The sequence below is a fragment of the Lolium rigidum genome, chromosome 1 (assembly GCF_022539505.1).
Source record: "Lolium rigidum isolate FL_2022 chromosome 1, APGP_CSIRO_Lrig_0.1, whole genome shotgun sequence".
In the NCBI taxonomy this organism is placed as follows: Eukaryota; Viridiplantae; Streptophyta; class Magnoliopsida; order Poales; family Poaceae; genus Lolium; species Lolium rigidum.
In genome coordinates this window covers 361,607,425-361,626,406 of record NC_061508.1, presented here as the reverse complement: position 1 = coordinate 361,626,406, position 18,982 = coordinate 361,607,425, and positions in this window count along the sequence as shown.

Below are 18,982 nucleotides of genomic sequence, written 5' to 3'. Positions count from 1 at the left end.
ATGAGCAACCTAGAAGAACTACTGAAGAATAATAGTATTCATCAATAGAAGTATTCTATGCTTCTTATTTTAAAATTATTCTCACTGTAAAGAACATCGGTAATGAAGAACAAATCTAATTTTTTATTAAACTATAATTATGTAGATCTATGATGATGCTGCGAATCCAAGTCTAGAGTGTTGCGACAGCAAAGTATTTTTTCCACAAGGGTGACACGAGGGTTATATCAAACTCTCGTGGAACTGAGCAAAGAGTATTCTCTTCTCTCTTCTTCTAGCAATCCTGCAAAGTAAAATAAAAGCCAGGTGTCCCCAACTCCACCGTATGGTTGTCAAGCACAAGGTTTTGTGTAAGTAAATAAAACACAAGTAAAAATAAAGCGAGTAAAAATAAATAAAATATAGTAACTAAGTAAAAAACTGTAAAGGGGTTGATTGTTTTGGGTGTTTTGGATGCAAATAAGAAAAAAAAAATTTGAATTTTTGGATTAAAATAGTGCAGCAAATAGAAAAAAAGATAAAAGCAAGACAAAGGTGTTTCTTATGATAAAAAGTGTACTCAGTTCATGGGTTCACTTGACTATTCTCTCTTTTAAATTCTAGTGGACAAATAATAATTCATCCACGAGATATGAGGATGCTAAATAATAATATGAGTAAGATAAGGATTCATATGGGCACCACGTCCTAACATAGAGATGACGCAACACATCTCTCTTATACTCCACAAGAAAGAACTCCATGAAATCTTGTATTAATAATTAACGGAGCAAATAGCCATAATTACTTTGACATGATGTTTGAATATCAAATATGCTACCTTCAACAAACAAGATCGTCACTTTTGTCACGTGACGAACATACCACATGCATTCACTTTATCCCTAGTGAGATAGGAAAAGAAAAGGCAAAGCCATAATTGATAAAGAATTTGTTGTCACTATTCCATCACTAAAACCATGCCGCTATTCCGTCTAATACACACATCACCACACACACGCTCTTGGATAGATGTTTGATCATAAAAAATACTTAAGAATTGGTTATATAATATGCATCTATCAATATATCTTACACATAATACGATCAGATCTCATAGCACAATATCGTTGAATAAGGATACACTACATAGGTATTACAAATATGATCATAATCATTTAGGGCAGCTCATATGACACTAAGAACTATGAAGAACATGAGAGAAATAGATCAAGCTACTTCCACAAACGTGTAGTTCAGAGGTGGACTACTCCCCCCCGATCATGGTGATGATGATGAAGACATTGGAGAAAGGGGAGATCCCTCCAATGGTGATTCCGGTGGAGTTCCCCCTCCAATCTTCTCTGGTGCAACCTCTGTTTTTGTGTTTATGTCTTCTGCGGCGCACTCCTCCCTCGAGGACATATATATAGTGATTGTTAGGTCAAAATACGTCGGTGGACAAAAGAATCAGGTCGATTGGATGATCGGCGGCCAAAACTGGGGGTGTGGCGCACCCTACCTTGCTGGGCACTCCACATGACCTCTTTTGGGCCTCGTTCCCATCTAGGTCTCTTCCAAATCTCCAGGGTGCTTCTCCCGATGAAAAAGTGACGCTTAAATAATCTTAGGTCTATTTGACTCTGTATAGGCCTCTGAAAGTGAAAAAATACACAAACCAAAAAATTTATGTTCTGCATAGTTATAAACCAAATAAAGGAAATCATTGGTAAATCCCATAAATCAATGTAAAACATGTTATTATCATCATATATGTTGCATATATGTGAAAATTCAATATGATAAAGGACAAAGTTCATGTATGCATTTTACATGCATCAATCTATCATCTAAGATTTGTTCATACAAACTAATTGTGATTTCTTGGTCATGAAATATTTAATTACACCTATACACTAGTACAAAATAAACTATAGACATACAGAGATATTTGTGCAAAGTATGGATGTCATATAAAAATATTTGTTCGCTACCAATAAAGTAGTCGTACTGCCCGACCCATGCCTAAAATATGGAGGCGTGGCCAATAGCGCTACGTCACCGGTATGCCTTGTATTGGCGGGGTGGCACTCTTGTCTACATAGCTAGATTTTGGGTCACGAGCCAATCTCTCCACCGGCCTAGAAAACCACGCTGCACCATGTACTACTTCCCCTCCCCCCACTCACTCACTCACTCTCTCCGCATCTGCCTCACCCCTCGCCAGATCCAGACCATGTTGCTGCCGCGACCATGCAAGGATATGCGCCATCACGTACAATCATGCCCCGCTCTGCTCCACCCCCATGTCATCACTGTTCCACCACGCCACCGTTTATGCATCGCCACCCCGTTGTTTCTGGCCGCTATCGACCCACCGCACCTCAGTCCTCGGCAAGTGCCGCTCCGCAATCTTACTAGTTTTTGTAATTGTTAGGGTAGATAAATCATTAGTGATGTTAGTGTAGAATTTTTTTCAGGGATTTCGGTGTAGTGTAGACAAATTATTAATGTAGATTAATTGTTAGAACTTTATAATTCTCGGTGCGTTGCTGCAAGATATTTACTTAAAATAACTGTAGAAGAGATGTGCCGGCTGACAAGTGTTTAGGCAGCGTGAAACGCTGATAGAAAACAAGCAAATCCACAATGCCAAACACACAATGCCTAAATCACTCGGTAACCGGCGTGGCGCCATTTTTCATGGCACCTCTGCGCACATTTTGGTTGGCCCAATAATTCTCTACTTTTTTTCCATTTTTCTCCTCTTTTTCTTTTTGACTGTTCTTCTTTTTTATATTCATCTTAGAACTTAAATGATCCTTTTTGTTTGAAGTTTGACATTTTTAGGAAATATAAATAACTTTTGTTTAATGGCATATATTTTCTAGACTGCTACTAAAATTTCACTAATGATGCTCGTAAATTTACCCTTTTTAGATTCGTTGACATTTTTTATATACATACGAACTTTTGCCTCAAATACATTTGGCACTTTGAATGATATATTATGGTACATGTCGCATCACTGCAATATTTTTTTTTGTTACCCATTTTCTTATCCAGATTCTACTGCTTTCCATCTCATTCCATCAAAACCCAAAAAATATAAAAGAAGCACTACAGTACTACATAGTAGGTTGCTGACCGAAATTTTTCGGCAATAGTAAGTTGTGCATCAGAGTAACTTGAGCTCCAGCTCCGTCCGTGAGTACACCATGTCCGTCTATCTTTCAACTTTCCCATCAAGACATCAAGTAGTCACGACACTTCACCAATAGAAAACACCGACGGCACAACGATTCAAAATCTCAGCATTATCTTCCTCGGCACGATCATCACCCCTCCTACTCAAAATTGAACTCCTCACGGTTCTCCCACACTTCACTTTCGAACCAGCCGGCGTACGTCGATGGCGAAATTTCCAGCGATATATTTGCATGCATGCACGGCGACCGCTGCCACTGTTTGTGATCACCAGAATTGGACGTCGACGACGACAGATAGAGTATCTAGCCTCGGCCAGCTGCCTCCAGGTCGCCTCCAGAATACAAACGCGCGTACGTCCTTCTCGTGATGGGTCCGTCTAAGGTGCATATTTGGCTATTTGCAAAGCAGTGCAGAGACAAGTTGAAGAAGGATGTACCAGACATCGTAGTTCGTAGGAATTAATGCCTAGTACGTTATATATCTTGCTGGCAGGAGTACGTTATATGTCCCGGTTGGTGTACAGTCCGATCGATGGCACGTACAATAAGGATTAGGATATCTAGTTATCTCGACGCCTGCAGATATGCTTGACAAATCAGGGTTCCAGTGACCGGGCACGCGACGTAGCATTGGTAGGGCAGGCATGGTCGGGTGTTGGAGCCTAGACTTCAATCCCGTTGATGTATATTGTCACTTTGGTGCGACAGGTGCATACACCGAAGACTCATACTTCTTTCTTTCAGTTCATTCCTTCCCGGCCATATATTTACGGAGGTGACTACGCGGTTAAAGGATGCGGTGAGGTAATTTTTATCCAACATGGATGACATGTGATGAATACTTGTAGTGCTTCTTTTGATTTTTATTTTCCTGACTGATATTTTTAGATTTGAGTCGCTGTCTGCATATTTGTTATGCGTAGTCCTGGTAAAATGCTTAAACGTTTTAAGTAATTAAAAACTCTTTATCGAAAAATGTTTCTTTCTTTCCGTCAGCTCCATCTATGCTTTGAACATATAAAGTCCCGATGGTTGAAACACGAAGTTCATGCTTTTTTTTGCAAAAGGGGTGAAAACGTCCCAGCCTCTGCATCGTGATGATGCATACGGCCTTTATTAAAAGTTTGAAAGGTCTCACAATAGTATACGATACACCGCTCAAGTATCACTCATGAACAATACATCAATCGAACATGAGAACATCATAAAACCTGAAAACTAAGCCAACTAAGCATCCTGTAGTCGACTTGTGTGACACCAACCAGCCTGAGACAAGATATCATGTGCAACTGTCTGTAGATGGTTGCATCCAGTATCCATAAACGCCCGCTGGTCTTGAGGAAGGAGTAACGCCCACAGTTGCACCCAGTGGACCACCATATGAATAACCTGCATGATGTTAAAAGAAGTTGAATTGTTAAACATAATATTGTTACGACATCGCCATATTGACCAGCATAGAGCGGACACACCAATGCGTATCCGATCCTTTGCTTTTTTTGTCTACTCCATTTAACCAATTACCGAACATATTGGTAATATTAGTTGGAGGTGGAAGGTAAAAGGCAAAAAACACCATCCGCTAAAGTAATTTCGCAAACGGGCAAGATATAAATAAATGTTCAATGGATTCTTGAGCACCACAAAAACAACACTTCGTACAACCCTTTCAGATCCTTTCGCAAGATTATCTTTAGTTAGCAACACCTTATTATTAAGAAAGCACATACATATTTTTATCTTTAGTGGAATTTTAAGTTTCCATAGATATTTCCGCAAGAAAGGAGTATGATCATTCATTAGGTCTTCATACATAGATTTGATAGTGAAAAAGCCTGTGGTAGTTAGGTTCCAAACAAAGCTATCCGTTTGATCTTGAAGGGTAACATTCATGAGACGTCGACACAGATGCAACCAATCCATCCATTTATCCCCATGCAAAATCCTCCGAAATTGGATATTCATAGGAACATGAGCTAACACATCGGCAACCAAGACGTTTCTATGTTGCGCTATATGATATAAAGATGGATATTGTTGTGCCAACGTTTTATCACCCAACCAAACATCCTCCCAAAATCTAATAGTTGAACCATCACCTAACTTAAAGTGTCCACGTGCAAAGAAATCATCTTTCACTTGCATTAGTCCCTTCCAGAAGGAGAATCGGATGGTTTAGCTCGAACTTGAGAGTGAGTCTTTTGGGATAGATACTTATTATGTAATAACTCCTGCCAAACCCCTTCTTCATTCAATAATTTGAATAACCACTTACTTAGAAGGCATTTATTTTTTAACTCTAGGACCTCAATACCAAGGTGTTATCACCAGAATTTGACCGGATCAGAGGTGGGCCGCGATTAAAGATGGGCTTGAAGAATATACATGGAAGGAATACATGAATCGGCCTTGTATACAAAGTTTGGGCTAGTTTGCCCGTGTATCTGTAAATATAGTAGGATACGTGTCGGTTAGATAGAATTTGGCTCATGCACGGTTGGGATTATTCCCACGTTAGAAAGTCTACGGACTATAAATATGTATCTAGGGTTTCTGAAATAAACAACAATCACGTTCACCACAAACCAATCTAGGCGCATCGCCAACTCCCTTGTCTCGAGGGTTTCTTCCGGGTAAGCATCATGCTGCCTAGATCGCATCTTGCGATCTAGGCAGTACAAGTTTATTCGCTGTTCATGCGTTGCTCGTGCTGAAGCCTTGTTGATGGCGAGCAACGTAGTTATCATAGATGTGTTAGGGTTAGCATTGTTTCATCGTATCATATGCTTTCATCCGTGCAACCCCTAGACGTCTAGCCGCCCTTACACCTATCTTAGGTGTAAGGGCGGCACCTCGCTTGATCATTATTTAGTAGATCCGATCCGTTATGATTGCTCCTTGTTCTTCAAGGATTAGTTTAATATCTCGCATAGTTAGGCCTTACAAACGGGTTGAAGGATCCAGTGGCACGTAGGGTGTAGTTTGCTAGCCCTAGACAAGATGTTCCGGGGATCAACTTCGTGTTGGTTTTTAGGCCTTGTCTAGGGTCGGTTTATAATCACCGTGCGTGGCTGCCAGGCTCAATCACGCGTAGGATGTTCCGATTATGTGGTGAAAACCCTAAATCGTAGTAGGTCGTTTTAGCTTTGTATTGATCAAGCAGGACCACCATGTGATCGTACACCTCGTACGAATCATGGGTGGATCGGCTCCTTGAGCCGATTCACAGGACAACCTGAGAGCCGATCGAGGCTCGTATTTAATGTTTACGTGTATGCCATGCAGGAAACTAAACGAGGCAAATCCATCACCTTCCTGACCAGGTATAGGTCAGGTGGCACGCCCTTGCACCAAGCATCGGACGTGCGTGCCGAGTCTTTGCGGGCCGTCGCTCGAGGGACCAGGGCCAGCCGCAGTCCCGGGAGCCTCCCGGCTCTACTCGTGTTGCCCATCGCTGCTCGCCGGTGGGTTTCCGACCGCAACACATTCCGGCACGCCCGGTGGGACAGTCTTCGACATCAACTGCATCGCCATCTACATCTGAGATGGCGGAAGGTACTCCGGTCACGTACGAGGATCTGACCGAGGAGCTCAAGAAGAAGTATGACGAGGTCAAAGCGATCCTCGAAACCGACCTCATCGGCTCTTTCCAGAGAACCCGCTCACACGGCATCAGGTGGAAAGGGTTCTCACCTGAAGGCGCGCTCGATGGAGTGGACCTGTCCGCCCCGTCGAAGAACGCACCAGGTCTCTCGCGTCGGGAGATTAATTTCATGGTAGCTCATTCGCTGCACCGCCATTCCGAGAGCCTCGGTGAACACTTTGGAGCGTGTCGCTCTTCGGGTGATCCAGGAAATCATGAGGCATCGTACTCTCCGTCAGGACCAGCTCTAGGGACTCACCAAGGAGAGATGCCACTCCAGTCCCGACCACCGCTGCCATTCGCGTTGGCAGCACCAGAAGTGCCGAGTTCACCGGCATACGTCGTCTACAAGATCGGTGGTGACCCTAGTGATTACCAGTTCAACATCAACATGGTAGGACCTGGACACCACCCTGGTAAGGACAGAGACGAGGGCAGCTGCTCTCATAGCGAGGACAAGGAGGAAGCCGTTCCACGCGATCGGCTCCGACACTTCCAAAAAATCCTGGTTACAATCAAGATGAAGGCCGATTCCAGCAATCGGCCCGTATTATCCTTACCACATGTTCTCCCTGTATTCGGTGTCGACCTCACAGGTGACGGAAAGCTAGGGTATGGGTTTACATCGGCTGATGAGCTAGAAGAAGTCGACATCGGTCCTGGGGATAAGCCGCGACCAACTTTTATCAGCAAGAAGTTAGATCCACATCTTAGGAGTCAGATGATAGCTCTGTTAAAAGAATACCCAGATTGCTTTGCATGGGATTACACAGAGATGCCTGGGTTAGACAGGAGCATCATTGAACATCGGCTCCCCCTTAAGAAAGGATTTCGGCCGTTCCAACAACGAGCACGTCAGATGAAGGCCGAAATTCTGGAAGAGGTCAAGAAAGAGATCGAGAATATGTTGGCCGCCGGGTTCATCAGGCCATGCAGGTATGTTGAATGGATCTCTAGTATCGTACCTGTAGAGAAGAAAGACGGCCGATGGCGTGTGGCCATAGATTTCCGAGATCTCAACAGAGCCACTCCAAAAGATGAATATCCGATGCCTGTGGCAGAAACGTTGATCAATGCAGCTGCTGGCCACAAGGTGTTGAGCTTCATGGATGGCAACGCCGGCTATAACCAAATTTTCATGGCTCCAGAAGATATACACAAGACCCCATTCAGAGTACCAGGGTCAGTAGGCTTGTTTGAATATGTAGTCATGACCTTTGGATTGAAGAATGCTCGGTGCGACATACCAAAGAGCCATGAATTATATATTTCACGATCCGATCGGCAAGTTGGTGGAAATCTACATCGATGACGTGGTGGTCAAATCTGTCTCCATGGAGGGACACTTGGATGATTTGCGACGCATCCTAGACCAAACTCGGAAGTTCGGACCGAGAATGAATCCAAAGAAGTGTGCTTTTGGTGTGACGGCCGGTCGGTTCCTAGGATTTCCGGTTCACGAACGGGGAATTGAGATCGGCCCGAAAAGTCAAGAGGCAAGTGCGTACCATGCAGCCGCCTACCACGAAGAAGGAGCTCCAACGTCTTATCGGCAAGATCAACTTCGTCCGACGATTCATCTCTAACCTCGTCGGGACGGATCGAGCCGTTCATGGCGTTGGTAAAAATTAAATCCGATGACGAGTTTCACTGGGGGCAGAACATCAGCAGGCGTTTGACGAGATTAAGCGGTATCTGACAACGCCGCCCGTGCTAGTTCCACCCCAACAAGACAGGCCGTTCTATATCTACTTATCAGTAGCTGACACGTCCATCGCTTCGGTGGTAGTGCAACTCTATGAGGGTGTTGAAAAGGTCGTTTTCTACCTCAGCAGAAGGATGTTGGACGCGGAGACAAGGTATCCTGAGGTCGAGAAGCTATGCCTCTGCCTGTTCTTCACCTGCACCAAGCTTCATCATATCCTTTTGACGGCAGAGATCATCGTCGTATGCAAGTCAGACGTTGTCAAGCACATGCTGTCGGCCCTCGTTTTGAAAGGCCGACTTGGTAAGTGGATGTTTGCGTTGTCGGAGTTCGATCTTCGGTATCAGCCTGCGAAAGCAGTCAAGGGACAAGCGTTGGCCGATCTTATAGCTGAACGGATTAATAATAATATAGCGGCACTATCTGTACGTGCATGGGCTATGTTCTTCGATGGATCGGCTTGTGACGATGGTTGTGGCATCGGCATTCTGCTCGTGTCGCCTCGGGGGGCACATATTCTTTCGCCATCAGGCTATCTACCCCTTGCACCAACAACGTTGCTGAGTATGAGGCAGTGCGCAATGGAATGGAGTTGCTTTTGGAAGCCGGGGCAGAGGCGGTGGAGCTTTTTGGAGACTCGAAGTTGGTGATCTCCCAACTCACGGACGAATACAAGTGCGAGAGTGAGTCACTTTTTCCATATTGGATGGAATGTCGTGAGCTGATGACACATTTTCGGTACATCAATTTCAATTGGGTCCCAAGGTCTCGGAATACCGACGCCAATGATCTCGCACGTATGGCGTCGGGATACAAGGACATACCGGACGGGTCGAAGTTCGAGTGCGGTTCCTGGAACAGGATGATCGGAGAGCCGATATCTTCAATTATTTGAAGGATTCGGCTCGGGGGCACCTAAACGGATAAGATACAAGGCTATGAAATATGTCCTTATAGGAGATGACATGTTCTACAGGACGTTGGAAGGGTTATTACTCAAATGCCTGGGACCAACTGAGTCTAATCGGCTCTTACATGAGGTGCATGAAGGCGCCTGTGGAACTCACCAATCGGCTCATAAGATGAAGTGGTTAATTAGGCGATCGGGGTTTTATTGGCCCACCATGCTTGAGGACTGCTTCAAGTACTACAAGGGATGCCAAGCGTGTCAGATGTTCGGAAAAATTCAGATGGTACCCGCATCAGCGATGAACCCCATCATCAAACCTTGGCCATTCCGAGGTTGGGGCATGGATATGATCGGCAAAATCCATCCTCCGTCGAGCAAAAACCACGAGTGGATTCTGGCCATTACAGATTACTTCACCAAATGGGTGGAGGCCGTTCCTATGAAGATGGTAAAATCGGAAGATGTTATCCAATTTGTCAAAGAACATGTCATTCATAGGTTCGGGATTCCCCAAACCATCACGACCGATGGAGGATCGGTTTTTGTCTCTAAAGAATTCAGAAAGTTCTGCGATGACATGGGGATTAAGCTGATCCGATCATCTCCATACTATGCTCAAGCCAACGGGCAAGCCGAAGCATCCAATCAAAGCCCGATCAAGCTGATTAAGAGGAAGATTGACGAGAACCCTAGGGTGTGGCATGAGACATTGTCGAAGCTTTGTGGGCCTATCGCATGTCATGCCATGGAGCTATAAAGACTTCGCCGTACCAGCTTGTCTATGGGCAGGAAGCCGTATTACCTTGGGAAATTACGGCTGGATCGAGACGTGTCATGTTTCAGAATGACCTGACGCCGGAAGAATATGCAGCCCTGATGAGTGACACTATTGAGGATGCAACGGAACTTAGACTTTGGTCGTTGGAGAAGATTAAAGAGAACAAAGCCAGGATAGCTCGTGCATACAATAAGAAGGTGAGACCAAAGGAGTTTCAAGTTGGTGATCTAGTATGGGAAGCCGTGTTGCCACTAGGAACCAAGGATAAAGCATATGGCAAATGGTCTCCTAATTGGCACGGTCCTTACAAAGTCATCCAGGTTCTGAAGGGCAATGCCTACATGCTTGAACAGTTGGATGGTGTGAAGTTCCCAGTGGCCGTCAATGGCCAACATCTCAAGAAGTATTTCCCAAGCATGTGGGATGATGGGCAGTGAGATATGGGGGCCGATTTTAAATCGGCCAGTAAAAAAAAGTGTGTGTACATACAAATCACAGCCGATGATATGGGGGCCGATTTTAAATCGGCCAGTAAAAAAAAAGTGTGTGTACATACAAATCACAGCCGATGCACAGACATCGACTTGAGAAAATATGCGAAGACAACAGTATGCTAGTACAGCCGATGCACGGACATCGACTTTAGAATAATAAAAGCCGATGTATTGTTATCGACTCTAGAGGAACAAGCTCAATTGAGCAGGTTAACAGATCGGTTTCAGACCAGAGATCATGATATTTGAGATGAATCTCCTAGTGGATTTGCTGAGAAGTTGAATCTGCGCGTTTAAGTTTGGAGGATGGTTTGGACATGGGCTGGACCTGTTTGACCGTGTGAATAGGCAACTGTTTGGCCTCAAATCGCGTTTATAGTGCAAGCCGATGCCCTGCCATCGGCTCTCTGTACAGCGACTTCGTTCGACAATCGGCAAAGTGACAAGAAAGCAAAGTTAATGGGGGAATATTTTCTTCATTGATAATGGGATTTCTTACAAAGAAAGAGCCGATTGCTCAAGGGAGGAAGAACAAAAGAAAGGTCTATTGACCAATCTACTACTACTAGGCCTATACTAGTAGATCCTAATCTACGGGCCGTCGCTGCCCTCGTCGTCGTCCTCGGAGCTCTCGTCGGCACTGCTGCCGGCGGGCTCCTCGTCACTGCCCCCGTAGCCCTCTACGGGAGCTTCATCCTCCTCGTCATCATCACTGTCGTCGTCATCCCACCAGGTGCGGAGGCGTTTCGCCGGCGGGTAACCCTCGAGGGAGTCGTCGTCGTCGTCTTCCTCCTCCTCTTCCTCGGAGGAGGTGTAACCGTCCCAGGAGAACGAGTCGTCCTCGCTCTCCGATTCCAGCTCCCCATCAGCGAGGAACTGGAGGTCTTCATCTCCGCTGGTCAAGGACTTGTCGTCCTCGGACCAGACGGAGGAGGCGTGGTTCTCCTGGTCCCACTCTGCCGGGGCGCGTATGTCCTCCGGCGTCGGCTCGCGGGAGGAGGAAGACCGGTAGGAAAGACCGGAGGAGGAAGAGGAGGAAGAGTCCATGGTGGGGGGAGGGTTTTCGAGGACTGCAGAGGAACAAAGGATGAGGAGGGGATGGAGAAGCGAATTGCTCGATGCGGTTAAATAAAAGGGATATGGTGGAGATTCAGTGCCACAGCAGTTTCCGAGGAAGTGGTGCCAAAAAAAAAAATTTGCCAGGTCACGCGGAGAAGTGGAGGAGGCAAGGCATCATGATAAAGGATACTGCGACGGTTCTGCTCTGCCACGACATGACCCGACGAAGAAAAAGCAGAGTGATTTTGGAATTGTCATTTCCAAAACCAGGGGGCATGTGTTATCACCAGAATTTGACCGGATCAGAGGTGGGCCGCGATTAAAGATGGGCTTGAAGAATATACATGGAAGGAATACATGAATCGGCCTTGTATACAAAGTTTGGGCTAGTTTGCCCGTGTATCTGTAAATATAGTAGGATACGTGTCGGTTAGATAGAATTTGGCTCATGCACGGTTGGGATTATTCCCACGTTAGAAAGTCTACGGACTATAAATATGTATCTAGGGTTTCTGAAATAAACAACAATCACGTTCACCACAAACCAATCTAGGCGCATCGCCAACTCCCTTGTCTCGAGGGTTTCTTCCGGTAAGCATCATGCTGCCTAGATCGCATCTTGCAATCTAGGCAGTACAAGTTTATTCGCTGTTCATGCGTTGCTCGTGCTGAAGCCTTGTTGATGGCGAGCAACGTAGTTATCATAGATGTGTTAGGGTTAGCATTGTTTCATCGTATCATATGCTTTCGTCCGTGCAACCCCTAGACGTCTAGCCGCCCTTACACCTATCTTAGGTGTAAGGGCGGCACCTCGCTTGATCATTATTTAGTAGATCCGATCCGTTATGATTGCTCCTTGTTCTTCAAGTATTAGTTTAATATCTGCATAGTTAGGCCTTACAAACGGGTTGAAGGATCCAGTGGCACGTAGGGTGTAGTTTGCTAGCCCTAGACAAGATGTTCCGGGGATCAACTTCGTGTTGGTTTTTAGGCCTTGTCTAGGGTCGGTTTATGATCACCGTGCGTGGCCGCCAGGGTCAATCACGCGTAGGATGTTCCGATTATGTGGTGAAAACCCTAAATCGTAGTAGGTCGTTTTAGCTTTGTATTGATCAAGCAGGACCACCATGTGATCGTACACCTCGTACGAATTATGGGTGGATCGGCTCCTTGAGCCGATTCACAGGACAACCTGAGAGCCGATCGAGGCTCGTATTTAATATTTACGTGTATGCCATGCAGGAAACTAAGCGAGGCAAATCCATCACCTTCCTGACCAGGTATAGGTCAAGTGGCACGCCCTTGCACCAGCATCGGACGTGCGTGCCGAGTCTTTGCGGGCCGTCGCTCGAGGGACCAGGGCCAGCCGCAGTCCTGGGAGCCTCCCGGCTCTACTGTGTTGCCCGTCGCTGCTCGCCGGTGGGTTTCTGACCGCAACACAAGGCCACCTTGATCTTTTGGTCTACATATAATATTCCATTTTGTTAATCTATACTTCTATTTTTCTTCATCCCCTTGCCAAAAAAATCTAGATCGATAAAAATGAAATCTCTTTAAAACCCATTTCGGAATTTGAAGGAAAGACAACATAAACATTGGTAAACTTGTCAATACAGAATTGATCAACACAAGTCTATCTCCATAAGATAAGAGCTTGCCCTTCCAGCAACCCAGTTTGCCTTCAAATCGAGTTTCTACCGGATACCAATCTGAATTTCTAAGAGTTTTGTAGTGAATAGTGAATACGAAGTTCATGCTTGAGTTGATCGAATGTGAAAAGCCATATTATTAGTGCAAACTTCGCATTGTTCATCTAGTAGAAATAGAGACGGACGATCTTGGCTACGGCCTAGAAGATTGTCTTTGTTTCAGCCTAGAGAAGAAAGCAAGTGCAAGCGAGCAGCACAGAGGCTGGAAAGTTGATGTTGATGTCCGGTAAGAAAAGGTCAAATACACCAAGGAGACAGGTCGAGGGTGATGTTTAATTGTGGAGGTCATCTTGCGATTTGAGTGAGCAGGAACGACCGATGGATCGAGCCGCCCTTCGACCCATCGGCGGTCTATGGATCTCAGCGTGACCCAACAATCATGCATTCTACTCAATTCGTTCCAAGTTATAATATGTGTAGCTTCAGTCAAAGTTAAATTCATTTTAAAATTTTGACCAGGTGTAAAAAATATTAACATCTATAATTATAAAAGTTATAAAACCAATATTTTTAGTACAATATTGAAATAAATACCTTTATATTGTATGCATTTCCTAGTGTGGATAATGGTACATTTCCTATATAAAATGTCCAATTTTACCAAGTTCTAAAAACGCAAGGTAACTTAGAATGCAGTAGGCAGATTTCTAGCGCATGCATTGGAAATTGGAGGAGATGCCTGCCTTGGCTGCCTTGTGCACATGATGTTAGAGATGTTCCTCAAAGCTCTAAAGCATCATGAGTCGTGAAATCTACACAAAGGACTTTGACTAATCAATCTACACAAAGAAAACCTGCAGAAAGGCTAGCTAGCTACCTGAAACCCCCCCTCCCGCACCCCCTCCCACACCCAGAAACCCTAGTCTCCTCCAGCCACCGCCGCCGGCGCCGTCGAGCAAAGGCCACGGGGCGTGGCGGCGGCGGCGGCGGGCTTCCCTCTTGACGCGGCGGGAACGGCGGCTGGGTCTCCCCTCGATGCTGCGGCGGTGGACCTCCTGCCTCCCGTGTGATGGCTGGGCAGCGGCGGTCGGAGGAAGGAGGGGCGACGGTGGCCAGTGATCTGTGTTGCGGCCTCCCCTGCCTCCCGTCGATGGCACACCGGTGGTGGCTGGTGGTGGGACGGATTGCGCCATCTCCTCCGCTTCTCGCCGGTGCGGGGTGGTGACCTTGGGATTCTCCCGCGGTACAAGGATGCCCGGGGCAGCAACGTCGGGTTCGACGGACGAGGTGGCCTTCTTCTTCGTCGGAGGTGGTCGGCCAGGCTGGTAGTCCTATGTGGGGGATCATGGGATCTCACACGGGTTTCCGGCAATGGTGATCTAGTCCGGGGTGTCATGGCAGCCGGTGAAAACTGAGCATCGACCTCGGTCTTGGCGGATGATGGCGGCGTCGGTTGATGTCGTTACCTTGTCGAAGGTGTCATCTTTGCCCGTCTTGGCACTACACTCGGCGAGTTGGGGATGCGCGGCTGCCGGTGAAAACCGTGCTCCGACCTCGGTTGGCGGACGATGGCGACGTGTCGCGCCGCTACCTTCTTGAAGGCATCGTCGTTGCAGTCTGCGGTCTCTCACTCGTGCTGCTCCGGGGAAAACCCTAGGTCCGGGTCTCCCGGATCGGACGATGGCGGCGCGCCCTGCGTTGTTCTACCTCTTGGGGCATCGTTTTTGGAGCAGCTGCTGGATGTTGGCGGTTTTCGGTGGAGTGGTGTTCATCCACCACATTAGGCGCTGAGTCTCAGTGGCATGGTGCTGCAGGGTATCGACGACAGATGCAGGATGATGTATAGGTGCAAGATGGTGGAGCCGTCTGGTGTCATGGTGGCATCGACGCAGGTCTTGCAAGGTTAATGCGATGATCTCTCTTGAAGATGGAGTCGAGGAAGACGGCGGGAGCAACTCTTGTGGCGTGTGCATTGGCGTCTGCTGAGAGTCTGCTTGATTAGATGTGCTTCTCACCTGCTATTAGGCGGTTTGGGAAGACATTTAGTTTTGGATGATGTGTGTTGGTGTATTGTCACCCTCTTCATCCCACTGTAGGTATAATAAGGTTGCTTCGAGATTGATCTTTTGTATTGTTTCTTGTAACGTTTCGTGAATAATCTAATAAAAAAAAGTTGTGTGCATCCTTTAGATGCAGAAGCTGGGCGATATTTCCCCCATTTCGAAAAAAATGAGTTGTGAAATAAGTAGAGGGTACATGGAAAAAATCATTAATTAAATAAAACCTAAAATTTTCGAATAGTTTTGGGAATCAGAGATGATCATGTATTATACTCGTATAAAATTAGTTTTCCATGTAATGACTTTCATTGATTCCCGGGTCAAAAAACAAACTTGAAACACCTTATGTGAAAGTACTATTCACGGTATATTCGTCATAAATTTGTTTTTGTTTGCCCTCGAGTAAATGGAAATCATTTCTTGGCCAAACAATTTATACGAGTACAATACTTGATCTTATTTGATTCCCAAAGTAATCTATTTTTTTTACTTTATTTGAAATTACTAATTTTTTGGTGCATATAGGGTGATGTGGCACCCGAGAGCCAAAAACTCCGGTCCGATGTAACTCATTACAAATTTGTAAGGGTTTTAGCGATATGGTGACACTCCCAAAAGGACATGCTAGTGGTTTTGGATGGCTAAAAAGGCGTTGGACGAGACCTGCGTTGGTTAGATCTCATGGTTTTGACCGATTTGTGCTCAAAACAACTCATCTTGGTTTTAGAGCTCGATTCACCTAAGGTCGTATATGTTTGCCATCTTCGGTGCAAGTGTTGTCTTGGATGTTGGCTATCTCATCTTCATTATTTGGTTCGAGAAAAAAAAGTATGACGATGGCACATGCAAATATTGCTTCCTCGCCAGGATCAAAACTCTTGATTTATCTTCATTGTTGTTAGAACTATGTGTTCCTCTTGTGCTTTTCTTGGAAGCTTCTCTTCAAAGACGAAATACCAAGGAAAAAAAATAGCGCGCTATAACAAAATAACGTGGGTCTAAAAATACGCTATTAGCATGCTATAGCGTGCTATTAACGCGAATAGCGCGCTATAGCGCCGAAATAGCATAGCGTCGGCTCTCCAGATATGCTATAGCGTGCTATTAGCGTTGGAATAGCGCGCTATTTTTTCCATGCGAAATACTCTTGGTTGGGTTTTCATAGGTCGATTTTTAGTTTCCTTGTGCTACGGTTCGTTCCACCAGAGGAGATCACAATTTACATTTTGTGTCAATTTCTTTTCACTTTTTAATCCAATTGTTTTAACCTTGATGCTCTTGTGTATTTTTTGGACAGTTTGTGTTCATATTTTGGTATAGACTCAAAGAGGTCTTGATCGATGTATGAGTCGCGAACGGGATCTTCTCTATTTAAAGGTTCTTTATGTATAGGTTGACTGGGATTTTGATATGTCCAAGACGATCTTCCAACGCTCAAATATAATATTCTGGAAAGTACAATTTCAGTTCATGAAAAGTACAACTTTGAACTTATTTATCGAGTTGCAGTTCATTTGGTAAACTAAAGTTGCATATTTAGAAAAGCAAACTGGAGGTGAGAAAATCTCAGATGACTTACGATTATAGCATAGCAGTTACTTCTAAAGATAACGGGAAATAAAGCGGAAATTCAATTCGGCTCCCGGGTGCGTATGCACCCGCTACCAAAAACTCATATTTCGAAATGTCGAAAAAATTTAACAAATTTTTTTGCGTGTACATCTTCGTAATATATGTTCGTTCGTCAAGTTTCACGAAAAACTAATATTTTTTGTGGTCTATATAAAAAAGAGAAAACTTATCTTGTGAAAAGCATTATTTTTAGAACTGAATTTTGTCTTTTTTACACACGTCACATGATAATTCGATTTTTTATGAAACAACTGTGTAGCACGAGAAGATTTACATGCGAATTTTTAGTTTTAATTTTTTTTGAAATTCAAAATACGTGTAAGATGCATTTCAGAATAGAGGGAGCATATGCTCCCATGTTCCAAAACACCACTCCCGAAATAAAGATAATACAATACCGTAAATATGTTGGCCATCTAGAGACCGCTAGTCAGCATTGCTCTAGGCTAAAAACAACATCACTATTGCACAATAATATAAGTCTTCAATGGTTCAAGATCTGAGTAATCGGAAATAACCATAATTTTGTCAAGTAGAGAAACTAAAGCGTACAAAAAAATTGAAAAATATATCTGCACATTGTAGAACAAAACGTATATTGATCTACAAAGTTTAAGGTTAGTATGTTGTGTTACAGAGAGAGACAAAACAGATAAATTTTGATTTACTACATATTTAATATTTTTGTGTAGGCCACATACTATAAGATTTTCCTCACTCTCAAAAAAATAATATAAATTTTTCCTCCAATTTTTTTTGTGTTACATCATATAATTTTTTTTCTAGAATCCTCTTTTGTAGATATTTTTGTTGTGATCTAGTATCAGAAAAAAGTTTTAAAAGTGGTGGGGGTGTAGGTGTCATTGTGCCCACTCACAACTTTTCCAAAGTGCAAACTCTGCATGGATCTGAGCTAGATGTGGCTCGTGTATAATGTGGCAAAGCGGTCGACAGAAGAGGAGCCCGCGTTAGCCACTCCAATCCTGAACTTCGTGGTGAGTGTAGAAGAGCCCCTCTTATGAATTAGTGCACCTCTCTTTCCATAGAGAATGTAGGACTAAACTTAGTCCAACCTCTTTCCATACATGATTGGGTTCGATTTTGCGAAAATATTTGATCTATGAGCCTAAAACCCACCATACATTCCCACATCGTCTCCCTATTTTTTTAAAACGGGGATGATCTCCTATAGCTAGTACAAACCCAGTACCAGCTGTTGGCCATCTGTAGTGGTTTCCTATGGCCATCATTATTCTGCGGCAACAAACATCATGATAGTTATTGACAATGTGCCATTATCTTATCTGTTACTACCTAAAACTCTGAAAACTACGTTTGATACGTGTCCCTGTGAGGAAAACTCCCCGGTCAGCAACAAAGTGATCTCGTTCCATTAACAGTAATAGTGCCGCCGGAGTGCCGATGATAGTGATAATATATGCATATTGTATGAAATGGAAAAATGACAACAGCCTACCACTAGTCTACTACTACCATCCTTGGTTAGAAAAGACAGCGGATGCTGCCCAACTTTAACGGCCGACCCATGATCAGATTGGCCTAGCATATAAGGATTGACGACTCCACTTGATCGACAGCGACGTTCAGCTCCCGACACTGTTGCAAACATGAGTCCTCCCCGGTGCGTGTCTTCCTTTTCTTATCGGAAAAGATGGGTTTAACAAGAGCTAAAGATAGTGGAGAAAATGGAATGGGATGTGCATTTCGGTAGATCGATAAGGCTACGTTATGAAGTGGAGTACTCGGCTAGGACACACCTCAAAAAATTCCATGGAGATATATGTGTATGCATGCTGATTACATGGGCGGGCCTGTTAGAGCATAATAACTGACCCTATCTCTT